We start from the raw sequence: 17,058 nt of genomic DNA, 5'->3' as shown, positions 1-17,058 counted from the left end.
TGTGTGTTTGTTGAGTCGTTTACAGTTTTCCATTGCAAAAGTAGAATAGTCGTACTGTCGTCCTTTGATTTGGATCTGTCGTAAGTGTCGATTTCAATCATAGGAGAAAGTTTGATTGCTGTTGATGGTCGATTATACTGTTACTATTGCCTTTGGTCTGAATTTGTGATTTTCTAGTGTCAAGAACAAGTGTTCATTTCAAAATCGCTAGGTGTCGTAATCATCTCTGTTTTTTATTTCGAAAAAGAGCTTGTTTATATTTGTCGCTTGAAAAGAAATTCAGATTTGTACATCAACTTTCTTTTTAGCATCAATACTAAGAAAGTCGAAAACAAATACATGCATGTGCATTTGCATATAGACAGTCTGTTTGGCTTGATTTAGGAAAGTGCATTTACAGTGTGCTCCTTGCTCTTTGTGAAAAAGATTGTGTCTTTCTTTTCCTCTAATAGCTAGGATTTTCATTGCACAAAAGAGATAAAAGTTTGTTTATCATCTTTAGATTGCATTTTAGGAATTACATCTACATCTCGTGGTGAACCCAAAAGGCAAAATTCATAAGCAAGATCAACTTAAAATAAATTCAATGAATCTAACAACGCTTTGGAACTTAACGCACAACATTTAGAGGTCTAGGCTAGAGACGTATTCCGGCGTCGTAAAACCTGGTAACTGTTGTCCTCACTGATGGTTGGGTGATTCCTCCACTTTGAGACGATAAGTGCCAGTACGGACTTGTGCTCCCACGTACCGTCGAGTATATTTTGGGAGACCCCTATAGGCTTAAATCCTTTATCCATAGGAAGCTGTGTCTGCCGCCCTATCGATCGCAATACACTGAACACAGCATTCAGGAAGATTGACTGCCGTACCGTAAAAAGTATTCTGCAGTTTTGCGATTGGTTTGGTACTCCCTCTACCTAGACCTCCAGAGCAGTCCCTTTCGTTCCTTTTCAGACTCCTTAACGGAAAAGGTCCATCTGAGCACTTGTCACTTCAGGCTCATTAAAAATCGAAGGAGACTAGAGTCATCTTTTGTTTTTTCTCGACTCTTAAAAACTGAAAAAACAAGTTGTGTCAAAGCGTCTAAAATTTATTTTAATCGGAATAACGTCACTTTTTCCTCGTTGGTCTTCGAAGTTAGTCTCCCTTCATCGCCAATTCTTGTGGAATCGCTAGAAAATATTTTGGATAGACTAGATATGTCTGAACAACCGTCGACATCTAGGACTGTGTCATCCGACGTAGCAGTGGCAGAACCTCCTGCTGCTACTCCAACGATGTTCGATGGTATACCATCTGTCCCGGCAAGTTATCAACAACAAACCAGAGTCCAATCAGGGACTGTTTCGACGACATGGTCTGTTCCTATTTCTTCATCTGGATTATCATCTGGTATTTCTTATGTTGAAACTCAACAAATTGATCCAATGTGTCTTCAAAGGCCAATCTACCCTTTAAGCACTGGATTGCCACCATATGGAGGGCAATATGCCTTTTCAATGTTCCCTCCCGGAGAACAACCATATGGGAGTTTACAACAAAGTTCAGGTCAAAATGGAATTACATCCAGCGATTGGGTGCCAATACTGCCTCAACAACCAAGGGTTGTATATTCAATGCAACCAATCCACCCTGTGTCGAATATTCCCACTATACCTGCTATGGTGACTGTGTCGCAAGTACAAGCTCTACTTGTTGTATGTCAACCCCAAGTTTCTCAGGTTGCAATACAATAGCCTCTTGTCTCAACGACTCGATCACAACCTCAGGTTAGTGCCTCCTTATCTGGAGCGACTCAGGCTCAAACAAGTACTGTGACTCCTCATCTTGGTCAATCATCCAGTATTGGTCAACAGCAAATGGTCCAACAACCAGAGCTGGTTCAAACTCAACAACCCCCATTCCAGCAATCATATCAAGGACCTGAGCAACAAGTCTTTGTAAGTAATGGGCAATCGCATTTCCAAAGCGGTTATCAACAACCATATTATAATGGTTATGCCCATCAACCTTGTCAAAGTTGCCAGCATCAAATACATTATGCTGGTATGCAAAGACCCACTGCTCAGGCGATTCCATCTTATCCTGGGTATGCTTCGCCTAACCTGAATCAACAGTTGCCCTTTGTAGCAACTCTAGAATTACCAGATCTAAACCGGCTGACGAATGATCCAATTGCTTATGCCCCTTGGTGGCCAGCGATTCCGCATAAACTTCCGTCAGATATTCCTATATAGACAGTCTGTTTGGCTTGATTTAGGAAAGTGCATTTACAGTGTGCTCTTTGCTCTTTGTGAAAAGATTGTGTCTTTCTTTTCCTCTAGTAGCTAGGATTTTCATTGCACAAAAGAGATAAAAGTTTGTTTATCATCTTTAGATTGCATTTTAGGAATTACATCTACATCTCGTGGTGAACCCAAAAGGCAAACTTCATAAGCAAGATCAACTTAAAATAAATTCAATGAATCTAACAACGCTTTGGAACTTAACGCACAACATTTAGAGGTCTAGGCTAGAGACGTATTCCGGCGTCGTAAAGCCTGGTAACTGTTGTCCTCACTGATGGTTGGGTGATTCCTCCACTTTGAGACGATAAGTGCCAGTACGGACTTGTGCTCCCACGTACCGTCGAGTATATTTTGGGAGACCCCTATAGGCTTAAATCCTTTATCCATAGGAAGTCGTGTCTGCCGCCCTATCGATCGCAATGCACTGAACACAGCATTCAGGAAGATTGACTGTCGTACCGTAAAAAGTATTCTGCAGTTTTGCGATTGGTTTGGTACTCCCTCTACCTAGACCTCCAGAGCAGTCCCTTTCGTTCCTTTTCAGACTCCTTAACGGAAAAGGTCCATCTGAGCACTTGTCACTTCAGGCTCATTAAAAATCGAAGGAGACTATAGTCATCTTTTGTTTTTTCTCGACTCTTAAAAACTGAAAAAACAAGTTGTGTCAAAGCATCTAAAATTTATTTTAATCGGAATAACGTCACTTTTTCCTCGTTGGTCTTCGAAGTTAGTCTCCCTTCATCACAAGTTCTTGTGGAATCGCTAGAAAATCTTTTGGATAGACTAGATATGACTGAACAACCGTCGACATCTAGGACTGTGTCATCCGACGTAGCAGTGGCAGAACCTCCTGCTGCTACTCCAACGATGTTCGATGGTATACCATCTGTCCCGGCAAGTTATCAACAACAAACCGGAGTCCAATCAGGGACTATTTCGACGACATGGTCTGTTCCTATTTCTTCATCCGGATTATCATCTGGTATTTCTTATGTTGAAACTCAACAAATTGATCCAATGTGTCTTCAAAGGCCAATCTACCCTTTAAGCACTGGATTGCCACCATATGGAGGGCAATATGCCTTTTCATTGTTCCCTCCCGGAGAACAACCATATGGGAGTTTACAACAAAGTTCAGGTCAAAATGGAATTACATCCAGCGATTGGGTGCCAATACTGCCTCAACAACCAAGGGTTGTATATTCAATGCAACCAGTCCACCCTGTGTCGAATATTCCCACTATACCTGTTATGGTGACTGCGTCACAAGTACAAGCTGTACCTGTTGTATGTCAACCCCAAGTTTCTCAGGTTGCAATACAATAGCCTCTTGTCTCAACGACTCAATCACAACCTCAGGTTAGTGCCTCCTTATCTGGAGCGACTCAGGCTCAAACAAGTACTGTGACTCCTCATCTTGGTCAATCATCCAGTATTGGTCAACAGCAAATGGTCCAACAACCAGAGCTGGTTCAAACTCAACAACCCCCATTCCAGCAATCATATCAAGGACCTGAGCAACAAGTCTTTGTAAGTAATGGGAAATCGCATTTCCAAAGCGGTTATCAACAACCATATTATAATGGTTATGCCCATCAACCTTGTCAAAGTTGCCAGCATCAAATACATTATGCTGGTATGCAAAGACCCACTGCTCAGGTGATTCCATCTTATCCTGGGTATGCTTCGCCTAACCTGAATCAACAGTTGCCCTTTGTAGCAACTCTAGAATTACCAGATCTAAACCGGCTGACGAATGATCCAATTGCTTATGCCCCTTGGTGGCCAGCGATTCCGCATAAACGTCCGTCAGATATTCCTAAATTTAATGGAAATCCGGGTGAAGATCCGTCGAATCATGTGATGACCTTTCATATGTGGTGTTCATCAAACACCCTAAACGATGATTCGATTAGGCTTCGCCTTTTTCAGAGGACGTTAACTGGTACGGCAGCAAAATGGTATATCGAATTGCCTAGAGCTTCATTCGACAACTTCAGTACCCTAGCCACAACCTTTTTAACCCATTTTCAGTTACCGATAAGGTACGAAATGGGAACGAAACTTCTTACCAATTTCAAACAAATGACGGCCACTCACATATCTGATCATGTACATGAGTGGCGACGTCGTCGTAGAATGGTGAAAACGTATGTTCCCGATCAGCTTTTAGCTGAATGGTTTATTAAGTCATTATTACCTTCCATCACGGAAGATGTGGCAAAAGGAGGAGTCGTCACCGAAGAGCAGGTTATCGCTCGTGCACAATATTTGGACTTGATTTACACTCAGACTGGCACGCTCTACGATAAAATACCTGACGCTCCTAGACCAGAATTCTCAGTCCCTCCTCCTCCTAAATCAAACAATGACTCTCATGCCGGCGATGGCGTGATTGGCACGACAAGCACGAAATCGACAAAGGCTACATCTAAGAAGGCCCATAAGATTTCTAGTCAAAATGCAAATGAGGAACTTCTTGCCTCAGAAGTAAATGCCGTGTCGACCGACAAGGGCAAACAGCTGAAGCAACCAAGGGGCAAGAAGAAAAAGAAAGGAAGAAAAAAGAAGCAGGATGAGTCATCTCCTGAAAAACCTTCTACAAACCCTTCTGGGCAAAGGAAACCCCCTGCGGGGTGTCATATATGCGATGAGGATCATTGGACGAGAGATTGTCCACATAAAGCTGAAGTTAAGAAACTCTTTAAGAGTTCAAAAACCTCAGCAGTATTGACTGATCCGTTTCCAAACTCGGGAACCAAACTAGTTGCTAATCAAAATGCTTCCCGATCCCAAGTGCTTATCTTGTCTATATCAAAGCAACAAAATGATGCTTTGACAAGGAATAAAGATTACGGGAATCCACAGCTGTCGAATAACAAGGCTAATGAACAACCTAGTAGTTTGACAACGACTTTGACCGAAGTTGTGCCACCCATCATTCCTGAACCAATGATAAAGTCACCAAAGGGAGTAGTACACAAATCGACATTTAATCCTTGTGCAAAAGTAGCACGGAATTATAATATAGTAGAGGACCTGGCCCAATCGCCGTCCGCTATGTCGACACTTGAGGTACCGCAAAATTGCCCCTCCCAAAAGCAAGCTTTATTATCAACAATAGGTGGGATTGGCCCAATGGATTCCAATCTTGTGGCCTTTGATCATAAAGGATATGACCCTCAGTTACCAGCTCAACTAGCTTTCCTTATTCAAGTGAAAGCCCTCAACAAAACTGTTCATCGAACAATTATTGATGAGGGGGCATCTACATGTATTATGTCGATGAGTTGCTGGAAAAATTTAGGCTCACCACCCTTGTCGAGATCGTCAACGACGTTAAAATCATTTGATGGATGATCATACACTCCATACGGGATTTTAAGTAACTTGAAAGTTGAACTGGGGGGCAAAACAGTAGAAATTGATGTTGAAGTAATCGACGGAAACCTCGATTACAACATCCTACTGGGAAGGCCCTGGATATATTCCATGGCCGCAGTTGTGTCGACCTACTTCAGGAAGATTGCATTTCCCTTTCAAGGAGGAATTACAATCGTCGACCAACAAACATTTCTCCCCAATAATTCACAAGTTACGGGAAGCATTCCAATGATCCATGGAAGCAATCATTCACTTCAAAATATTGGAGTAGGTCTCCTAAAAGACCCTGCCTTAATGGGTACTTTTGCCCTACCGCCTCCGAATAATCTGACGGAAGTGGCCACAGTGGAAACCTGCAATATGAAATCTTCTATATCTAATGGGTTCGGAAGATTCCTAAACATTTTGTCAGCATGGATCATCGCCATTTTTAGCAATCAATTTTCTTGGCTTTGGGGGCAAACCCAAATCAACGCTCATCGAGTGTTTGGATAGATAGGTCTAAGGAATATGGTACCTCTTCGGATCCTTGGTCGCATGTACATTCTACAGACGAAGGAATCATTCAAACAATGATGATACGAGAGGCACCATCGGAAGATTACCACCATCGCTCCCATCTTCCGGATTACAACAAAGATCATTCCAATAACCTTAATCATCCTTCAGTTTTTGATTTTCTATCAAATACTGTAAACACGGTGGATTATGAGGATAGTTCTTTTACTGTGTCAACCTCATTAAAAAATGAAACAAATCCCCTTTCCAAATCTCAAAGGTAAACCTTCATTCCAACCACCGAGTTGAATGCAATGAAGCTTGGGGGGCATGCACCTCGATTTGCGTTATTATGCTGGGGGCATGCAAACTTATCATGAGCAGTGTTACTGTAGGGTTCAAGCTCGTTAAAAAATAAACCCACCTTGAGCAGTGTTCCCGCAAGGTTCAAGCTCGTAAAAAAATAAACCCGCATCGAGCAAATGTTTCCACCCGCGTTTAAGCTCGTTAAAAAATGAACTATTCCCCGGTAAATAACCACCGTGAATGTAGTACTTCAGCCATTAAAGCCTTGGTCGTGTTTGCACCGTCACCTCCACTTTTTCATTGGCCAATCATTCACCTCCACTTGATTGTTTACCCATTTTGAGGAACAGCTGCGAAGAGTGATTTCACTAGCCATCCTTGTGACACTGCCGTGATTGGAAAATTCCAAACCTTACCTGGAATCAGCTGCTACCCGTTTTATCACTCATTCCTCAAAAGACGAGTCTTCTTTAAGCTCTTTTCAACTGAATCGTAAAATATGAAAAGATTGCTGAGTCCTTGGCCTTCCAGCTCGTTAAAGGGATAGGAAGTGCTATCCCTCATCTAGATTTTAATATTTTTGGACCTGAGGGATTATTGCACAAAAAGATCGAGCGCTTGTTTTGTTCGGCTCGTTAAAACTATCAAAAATTCATCCCTTCTGTATTGTTTTATACTTTTTCGGACTTAAGGGATTAGATGACGAAAAAGGAATTTTGGAGTTACCTTTACGTACCTTTTCAGACTCTCTAAAATTGAAAAGGACCGAGTTATCTTTGTCGTTAAACTCGTTAAAAAGATTAATAGCGACAAACTTGTCTTTAGATAAGAACGAGTTTCACTATCGCTAGGCTCGTTAAAACATAGCGATGGGTTTGCCCGAAGGGCAAATTATAGAACAAGCATATGTTATCCTCCTCAAGCTTGACAAAAATAAAGAGGTACTAGTCAGCAATGACTGGGGAAAAATTGGGAAGAAAACTCAAAGAATCTTTATTGGTAGCAAGTCGCTCTTGAACATGACACTTCCACTCCGTGTCCGAGTCGGGTTGGGTTGTTTCATTCACCGGTCACATCGCCATGGTCACACCATACCATCCACATTTGGGGTTAATGCTACCAATCCATCACATCAGTGTCGCCGACATGTTCAAGAGAAGTCATCCAGAGAAGCCACCTGTGTCCCACCCACTACCATACATTATACTCCATTTTTTCATGACCGCCACCCTGAACCGTATATCATCAGATCGTTTTCACCTCCATCAAAATCATTTGCTCTGTTCCATGTCATTGATGTGGGATTCATTAAGGCCCTCCTGTGATGGATCACTTCTTGTCGACATCAGCTCATTATCCAAGAAGTTGGTCTAGGAACACCCCATTCAGTACTTTGAAGCTTGCATGCCTCAATGGCAAGTTTCTCACTTCCGGCGACAGGTTTACATCAATGACCTTCGACCAAAAGATTTTGCGTGGTGTTCGACGCCAAGTCCTTTATTCACACCACGTGAATTGTACTGCAGTACCTTGAGGATCATTATCATTATCGGTGATTCCTCTCGCGCTTGTTAATAGTTTACATCATTGACTGGTAATCAAGCGATGTCTTTCCATGTTCGACTTCAGAACATTTCTCACATGGATCGACTTGTACTTCGAGTGAAGATCAGACGAGATTGAAGACCCCGGATCTAGTTTCATCCATCCGGGCTGCGATATATATCCAGGGAAATAAAGACATTAAATGTACAGCATTTCAGCACAGATAATCATCCTACCAAAAGGATGATGGCTCTATCAGAATCATCAGTCTACAATCAGATGATTGTCTGTCCTATGTACATGAAAATGAATTTATAAAGCTGAGCATGGGAATGCCCGCCTCACCTAGATCATAAAAAATAGTATGAAGATAATGTATTGTATTGTATCTTATTACAGGTCTCCTCCCAGCATTGAAAGAACTTCGGATCCTCATAATAAAGCATTTCACCCGACACCAAAAGGTTAACGGCCTCATACTTTAGGGGGAAACTGTTATAGACATTTTTGTGCCTTACAACACCAAGCATGAAATTTCCATAAACCAAGGGCTCCTAAGTCCTTAAAAGTGTTTTTCTAACCCCTAAAGGAACAAGGTCAACAGATTACAGCTTCTCCCAGAAGTTCTCCATGAAAAACTACTCAAAATTGGTCAAAACTGGATCAATGCACTTGCTCCATGGCCAGGGTGCGCTGCATCGCACCTTGTACACACGGGAAGTGCGTTGCAATGCACCTAAATACACTGTGAGGGTGTGATGGACGGGAAAAGACAAGTGGCGGAGACAGTTTGCGAGGTGGATGATCATGGAATCTTCCAGAAACTTCTCCTGGGACACTTGCCTCTCAAAATCGCCCAAGGATGAGTAAGAGATCAATGAGATCTCCAAGTCGCATCAAGAACTATCAGAGAGAAGACACTAATCAAAAACCCAGAGCTGACTCACACCTCTGCAAATATCTATATATAGATCTCTCATCCCAGAGATCCAGAGGTTAGGGGCTAGAATTTTGCACATTGTAAGGAATTGTTGTTGGTTTTGAGACAAACATCAGAGTATTGGGTGATCTATGCTTTGTTGGAGGTGAAGAGGGGCTTCTTTGCTGGGAGGTTGATGCTAGGTCAGGAACCATCGGTTGTAACTCCTCCTGGATCTTTTCTTGTTTATCAATAAAAACTATTTGAGTTTTTCCTCCATGCTTTTGTATCATTGATGCTTGTTACATTTGTATGGTTAACTTAAATCTGATCCTAAGTTGTTTATGAATATAGATCCATGTCTTTGTATAGTGTTCTTCTTCTGTGATCTTACAGGTACTTGGTGAAGCTGGGCAAGTAAGGGAGCAGGTAGCTGGAAGCTGTCAAAGAAGAGAGGGATTGGATCAAAGGATTAGCGCAAGACACAGGTTGGTTCTTTCTGTTCCTCTCTATCTATAGTTCATAAAGGAAATACAAAAGTAGTTTTTCTCTGTTTGTTTCTAAGGCAGCTGTCACACCTTAGTGGGATAGAGCAATTCTAAATAGACACTTTTCCTGGTAACAGATGGGCTGGTATTTGACTCAAGGGTGTAGGCATTAAGACTACCCCAGGGTTATTCCATGGAGACTGGGCCATTGTTGAACTGCTAACAGAGGAAAGTGCAGAAGATGATCCTTGCGGCTGGGAGGATGAGGATACTACGATTGTAGATGATTGAAGAGGGGTTGTGGGGGTTCCAGTGGACGGATGGACGATGATCTGGAGTGGTGGAGTGGATGGTTGACTTCGCAGTGAAGAAGTTGAGATGGACGATGTTGACGAAAGAGTCTCACTGTCAGACTCTTTAGGTGATTTCCTCGCTCTTTTCCTGGTGGGAAGAGGTAATTCGGTTGGCTGAACGCCAAACTTTTCACTCTTTAGCCTGGTCAGGGGATGAGCAAGATTGTAATGCGAAGTCACACTACCTTGAGATTTATCAGATCTTTGAGGAGAAATGGAAAATTGTTGAAGTTTGTGAATCAGATATTTGACTTCAGGAAGTTCAACAGTAGATTGTTCTGAAATATCAGGGTGTGTAGCAGCGGTTGATACTCAAGCGAATTCCGACTCTGGATTTAAGTGTAATGGAGAACTCGGGGGAGATAATGAGGGCGATTTACTCTCAGAATGGTATTCAGATCTAGATTTACTTGCCATTCATAGTTCATTCTCTCCTTCTAGCGCCAAATATGTTGAGGCCCCGAAAATCGGGTCAAAAACAAGGGGGATACCCGCCCGGTCCAAACCTTGGTTGGCTGCTACTTATCCATTTGGTATAGCGGGTCCGACTGGGGATAATGGGACCATTTTCCCAATCTATGAGTGTGTGTGTGTAGAATTTGATGTTGCTGATCTAACAGTTCCTATTTAAGATATTCTAATTCAAACTTTAATCTAATTCTATGCTATTGTAATCTAATAAACAGCACATCTAAATCTATACTAACCCGGGATGTAATTCTTCTATTATGCGATCTAAAGAGATTTCAAATAACAACTGGTAATAAAGATCATTCAACGATTATAAGAAAGGAAATCAATCAAGATGAACCACTTCGCATAAAAAGTTAGACGAAACAGTTGTGAAAAACATATCGCATAATGAGCTATTCATACATTAGGCATAAATAAATAGCTATCACCGTACAAAAGTGCCAAATGATAACTCAAGCATTCATGCAATAATACATAAACAACTAAAAACTGTATATCACTTTAACATATAAGCAGAAATGGTCAAGAGATAAAAGTACCATTTATGACTAGTCCTACTCATAAGCTTCAAGCGACAATGATTTATCTCTCCTTGCTCTACCATCCACTAAGAGTACAGAAGTGCAACATCAGTAGCAGATATCAAATGCAAACATCAACAAATCTTGATCCATTCATTCACCAAAACCTCCTCTGAGGGTGCAAAAGTGCATGTTCTGAGGACAAGTTTTTGATCAATTTCTGGACCCTTCTCTAAATGCATGAGAAGGGTTTAAATACTACTAACTACATAACTTAATTACACAGATTCAGGATACGGTTTAAATGACCGCCCTTTTTCTAAGCAAAACTATTTCTAAAAATTAAATCTAATATCTAACTATTTTTGCATTTTCTCCTTAATGTTGCAAGCATTCAGTATTTGCCTGGCTAGAGTCGGCTGACTGTCTTCCGCTTTTGGTTGAGCTAAGCAAACAGAGATGGTAAGAGCTGGCACCATCTTTTCAGTAACATCGATGATATACTTGAGAGTCATCCTCTGACTATGTGGATTTACTGCGTATGCCTAGTAACAATCCAAGTTCAACTTGGTTAACCCTTGAATTGCTTCTGCCTTTTCCTCTAGCTTTCTGTTTCTAGTTTGTTCTTTACCATTGCTTTCTTGCATTTTTCGGGCTTTACAAGTGACTGAGCAGTTAGAGGCTTTGCTTCTCGAACAATTTTCTCAGCGATGCGCGATTAGCGCTAGGCGCTAATCGCGCATCGGAAACTGCCTCCGTTCCTTGATCTGGGCCTCTCTGATGCGTTTTTCGCCTTTAGCGCCTTTTTCTTCACCGGGTATAAGCTTCAAAATTTGTAAAAATACTGCTTTCGTGAGCCCTTGACCTTGAGCGTTAAACCGCCTGTTGATATCAGCATCGTTCAATTACTCATTCAATCATGGCTGTGAATGAAAGATCTGTAATGGATGGCTCAGCAGCGTTCTTGTGAATCTGCGGCTCTGTTGCATGCGGGCGTCTTTTCTCTGTCTTTGAACATTGGAGTGTTACCCTTTTTCCTCATAGCTTCCTGCACATTGCTTTGCGTAACTTCTGTTTTTCGTTCCTGTAGTTCACACATGAGGAAAGAGTAATGAAAATAAAAATTGACAGGAAATCTTTAAACTTTTACGAATGTACAAAAACATGCCACCTGACGTAACCTGGCTCTTTGAACAACACAAAACCATCTTTCATTAACAACTGGCATATAATTCATTAATTATCATTAAAGTGCGCATCCAGTTCTTGGTTTATGAAAAACATTTTCTTGAATATTGAGCCAGGGAAATTTGCGATGGGATGTTTCTGTGATTCGCATCGCAGCATCGCGTTATCACAGTATCGCATTATCGCAATTTCATTGTGTTGTGTTATCGCAAGGTTGCTTGATCGCATTATCGCAAGATCGCGGATCGCAGTATCGCGAAATCGCAGATCGCTGCAATCGTTAAATCGTTATGTGTTTTTCATGCAACTTTTCGATATGCGATATTGCGATATCGCATATCGGCGATTTTTTAAGGTTTTCCAAATGTGAGCGTTTCTTAATGCATGCGATGCGATGGAGTTCGCATCGCAATCTTGCGGTTTATCATTTTACTCATAAGGAAATGCCCTATACTCCTTTGCGCGATGCGATGTTTCTCTAAGGAGTAAAATACATGAGCCCTAATTGATTTTTTGAAATTTTTCCTAAGGGTCCCCTCTTACCTAGTGTTATTGCTAATACTAAATAAGGAGGGGGGTTGTTGATGGCCACAACACATGGTTGGACACATATTATTGGGTGATGACTTAACATGAAGACTAGATGTTAAGGTGGTGATCAAAAGTTTACACTATGTACAAGCTACACAAGGTTCCATGGCTCTCTTAGCTTCAAAGACAAACAACATTGGGAGGTCATTTGTTTATAAACACGCCATGAGTACACTCCCACAATGCATGTGGAAAAAATAGGGTGGATTTGCAACTCAAGGGCTAGAGATTCGCATGGAGAGTAGCTTAATAATTGTTAAGACCCAATATATGGAGGTCATAACTTTTGTTGCTAATGCCCAAATTGAGCATATGAGAGCTCATTGGAAAGCTAGGGACATGAAGAACAAAACACATCCATGACTATACATGGCTTCATATTATTTTATTTCTTAAAAAAAATTATTATAAGGAATTTATGAGTATCTAAAGTGGGTCTCGGTTGGGGGAGGGTGAATATAAAGTTAATATTTACCAAATATATTTTAATTCACACACAAAGGGGAAAATCCTAACTATAAAGTAGTTACAAAAGGATGAAGAGAAGATTATAAAAGAATATGTGGAATTCATTTTAGGGTTTAGGAGAAGAGAGTTTGCTAGATGCAATTTTTTTTATATGGATTGGATCATTATATTGTTTTTTCATCTATATCGATGCTTTTAGAGTGGAAAATGGAGGAATAAGCTCACAAGACCATTTTACCAGCGGGACCCAATTTGGCAGATTGGGGTTTGAAACATTCCAGGATAATTTTTAGGCATCAAAATATATTTTATGGGGGCTAAAACTTTTTCATTCTAGCATAGCACATTTTTTACTATTCTACACATAGATACCTTTCCAATAGCTTAAGAATCGCCTCAATTAGAGTTTGTATGCAAAAGCTATGCCACTCGGAAGTTGAGCTTCCTGTTTTGTCCACGATAGTTCAAGAGGATGCCACATTGACCCCCATTACTAATGGAAAAGGGGCTAGGCATGTGATCATGATGAATAAGACTCTCTAATATTCCATATTCTAACTCTAGTTAAGAGTTGAAGGAGTCGAACCTAACCATCAGTAGGCTATCAAGATATGATATAACTGAGCCACTAGGAGGAAAAGGGGTTCCATTCTTTCTGAGTGCATTTTGTTCCATATATGGGTAGATTAGTCGAAAGGGATTGGGAGAGAGAAAATATAGAGGATTTTTGCACTGTAAGAACCCATGGGCCACATGCCTTACTTATTTATACTTGCAACCATTTTTCATTCAAAGAAAGAGAGTAGAGCAGTCTTATCTTCTAGCTGGGTTTTCTTCCAAAAGGGCTTCCTAGGATATATCTTATGTCAATTATGGTTTTGTGAATTTTTATTTCACCATTCTCTATTATCTGTATAATTATAATTTGCATGCATACATAATAAACAATAATTTATAAATCCATAATTCTAAATTTAAATAAACCCTCGTAGTGTAGATTTCATATTTTTAAGTATAATTTTATCAAATTGGTTACAACAAACTGTGTAGTGCAATATCCACGATAGTTTACAGATCATTTTTCCTTTCCAACATTTGTGAATTAGTATGCTTGACTTTCTCCCTCATGTTTTGTTCAACCTATTTCTTCTCTTGAGTTTTCCATACATGTTTTGTAAGAGGTGAATCTAGGATTGATTAGCTCTCTCTATTATTTCAAACATTTCCCATGATATTCGAGGTGTAAAGGAGCAAAATCCTAGTTTGTAGAAAGAATACTAGGCATTATTTTAGTTTATCTAATTTTCATTGAGGTCTTAATGAAGTTGTTTTGTTGGGTGTGTCTTATATACTTTGCATGACTATTTCCACACATTATATATTGAACAAAGCATAGTGAGGGCGGAAACCCCCCCATTCGAGGGGGTCAAAGGGGGGGTAAACAGGGGCGTTGAAGACCCCCTACATGGTGGTTCAAGGTAAGTGTCCCTAGAAAAAAAATTAAGCAGCATTTTGCATATGTTTTTGGTGGTTTTCAACACAATTTTTCTTTTATCAGTTTTGTGCACATGGTGGGTTAGCCCATGGTTTTATAGTTTCTTTTTAGGAACTATGATTTTATTATAATCCAAGGTAAATGGATTGGAAGTTTGTGGATGTCGTGAGATATATATATTGTATTATAATACTGTAAAGAAGAATATATTGAAACATATTTCTAGTTTTCCCAATTTGGGTTTCCAGGGTAACATTTTTATGTCAATGTGTGTGTTTTCCATTACAATTGTTTTAGGGCCTATTTGCACATGTATATAAGTTTTGGGGCCAGAGTGCCTATGTGATCTTAGGCTAGTGAGCCTATGTATAAAAATGCCAACAATCCTAGCAATAGTAATATGTAATCACACTCATATTAATAAAAATACTTCGTCATTGTAAACCAAGTCAAATAAGAGAAATGGGTGTGCTAGGACTCCACGGGTTGGAAAGTGGGTTTAGGGCCAAGGAAAGGGGATTAAGCCAAGGGATCTAAGCCAAATATTAAAATAAGATTAAAGTCCCTGTGCATTTGTTTTTATCTAAAATTTCCAAATAGGGGGAATGAATCTCCGAGTGTTGGTGAAGGGACTTCTTGAGGTAACACTCATCATTTTGGGCACATGCATATATAAAATGAGGATATATTGATTATCAACTATTCATCCATTCCATCATGGGGATCATCATACTTGCTCTAGGATGTGAATTGAGAAGAATATGAACCCTTTGATATTTTTTTATGCTATGGATCCTATGTGGATTTGGGTGCGTACACTTCTCCTTAGGGAAACTTGAGGGTAGTTGGGACTCCTCAAGCCACAAGGCACTATGAGTTTCTATCCAACCTACATTGAAGCCCTAGAAGGGTAGCAACACAACCTAAGGGACTACAAGGGTAGAGAAGGGAGTGCACTACCTTGAATTTTGCAAGATGATGGGGGATGAGAGGCTATAGGTTGGAGTGTTATTGGTGTTTGGTGCCTTGGCCTATAACTTTTTATATTATAATTGCATGACCATAATTAGTTTTGGGTGAGCCTTTGCCTTGGTGGATTGATAACCCCAACACAGGTATGACCCACTGCTAAGATTATTGGAGCAGCAAGGTCTATGGCTAGGTGGAACATCCGATTTCTACAGTCAGTTGGTGTCTAAAAAAATAAAAATTATTAGGAAATTATTTTTATATTCGTATTGTTGTGTTTATATTTTGATATGATTATGGTGAATTTAGGAAAAACCCCTAAACGTTGACTAAAACATTACTTCAAACTCAAGTCCAGTGAACCTCAGAGGGGTTTAATTCAAGGTGTATAAGTCAAATTCAATATGCATGGGATCGAATTGGGCCTAAGAAAGCACAAATAGAGCTCTTATGGCAGCCCACGTGTCAATTTCAAAAGTTAAGCATTTTGAAAAATTTAAATTTTGGAAATTTGGGGACATTTTCATATAGGTGATGTGGAGGCCACATGTTGAATCACATGGTAGTGAAATGGTGGTAGGTGGCAAGGGCATATTTCCCATGTGGTGGGCCACGGTGGTAAATTAGGAGTCGATGGTGCACCATGGTGGGGCTTGGAGGTCGACGTCGATGTCACGGCATCAAGGTGGTAGCTGTCGATACTAAAAGTGATATCGAGACTTAAAAAGTGGTTTTGGAAATGTTCCAAAGCACTTGACATCAATGAGATCACATGATCCATCAATGGTATGGGGTTAGAGGAATAAACCTCCTTCCTACTTCAACCCCTTTGATCCACCCCTATCATTGATATGGGTGAGGTTGATCTCCACCATTAGATCTTGGGTTCTAGGGAAGTAAAAGCATGAGATGAGACCAACCCATCATAATAAAAAGTAGAAGGGTGCCAAGTGGATAGGTGGTAGGTGGGTTGGGATAGCGCAAATGAAAAAAAAAGGAAAGAAAAATATAAGTAAAGAAAAATGAAAGGAAAGGAAAGATAAAGGAAACGAGAGAGGAGAAGAAAGAGAAGGAGGAAGGAGGAAAGGTATATAACTAGGGGATGATAAGATAGGGTTAGGTGGAAGGGATGTTAACATGACACCACCTTAGGGTGTCATGTGGATCCAAATGGCACATTATTGCTACATCAATAAAATGCCATATAATTTTCTTATGATTTTATGGAACCTAAACTTTTGGGGTTGTTTTCAAGCCCTAAACATTTATTTTTTTGGGAAATTATGAGGATTAGGTGTACCTTTATAACACCAAGGCCAAGTTTTTAAATCATATATCTCAGTGAATCTTTGGCCCATTGTGATAAGGCTCAAGGAGTAGCCTCTCCCACCCTTGTGGAGTCTCGGCTCTTGCTAAGTCATAAATGCTTGGTATATCTGGCTTATGAGTTGTTGGATATACTCTTGGCATTATAGTGGCAACAACTAGGTTTGATCTTGGGCCTCACCTAAATTATTCCAACAATTTAGTGATTCACCATGGTAAAAAAATATAATATATCTCAATGA

The sequence above is a fragment of the Pinus tabuliformis genome, chromosome 3_2 (assembly GCF_031772625.1).
Source record: "Pinus tabuliformis cultivar Carrire ecotype Pingquan chromosome 3_2, CPIR1, whole genome shotgun sequence".
In the NCBI taxonomy this organism is placed as follows: domain Eukaryota; kingdom Viridiplantae; phylum Streptophyta; class Pinopsida; order Pinales; family Pinaceae; genus Pinus; species Pinus tabuliformis.
This window is presented reverse-complemented; position numbering follows the sequence as displayed.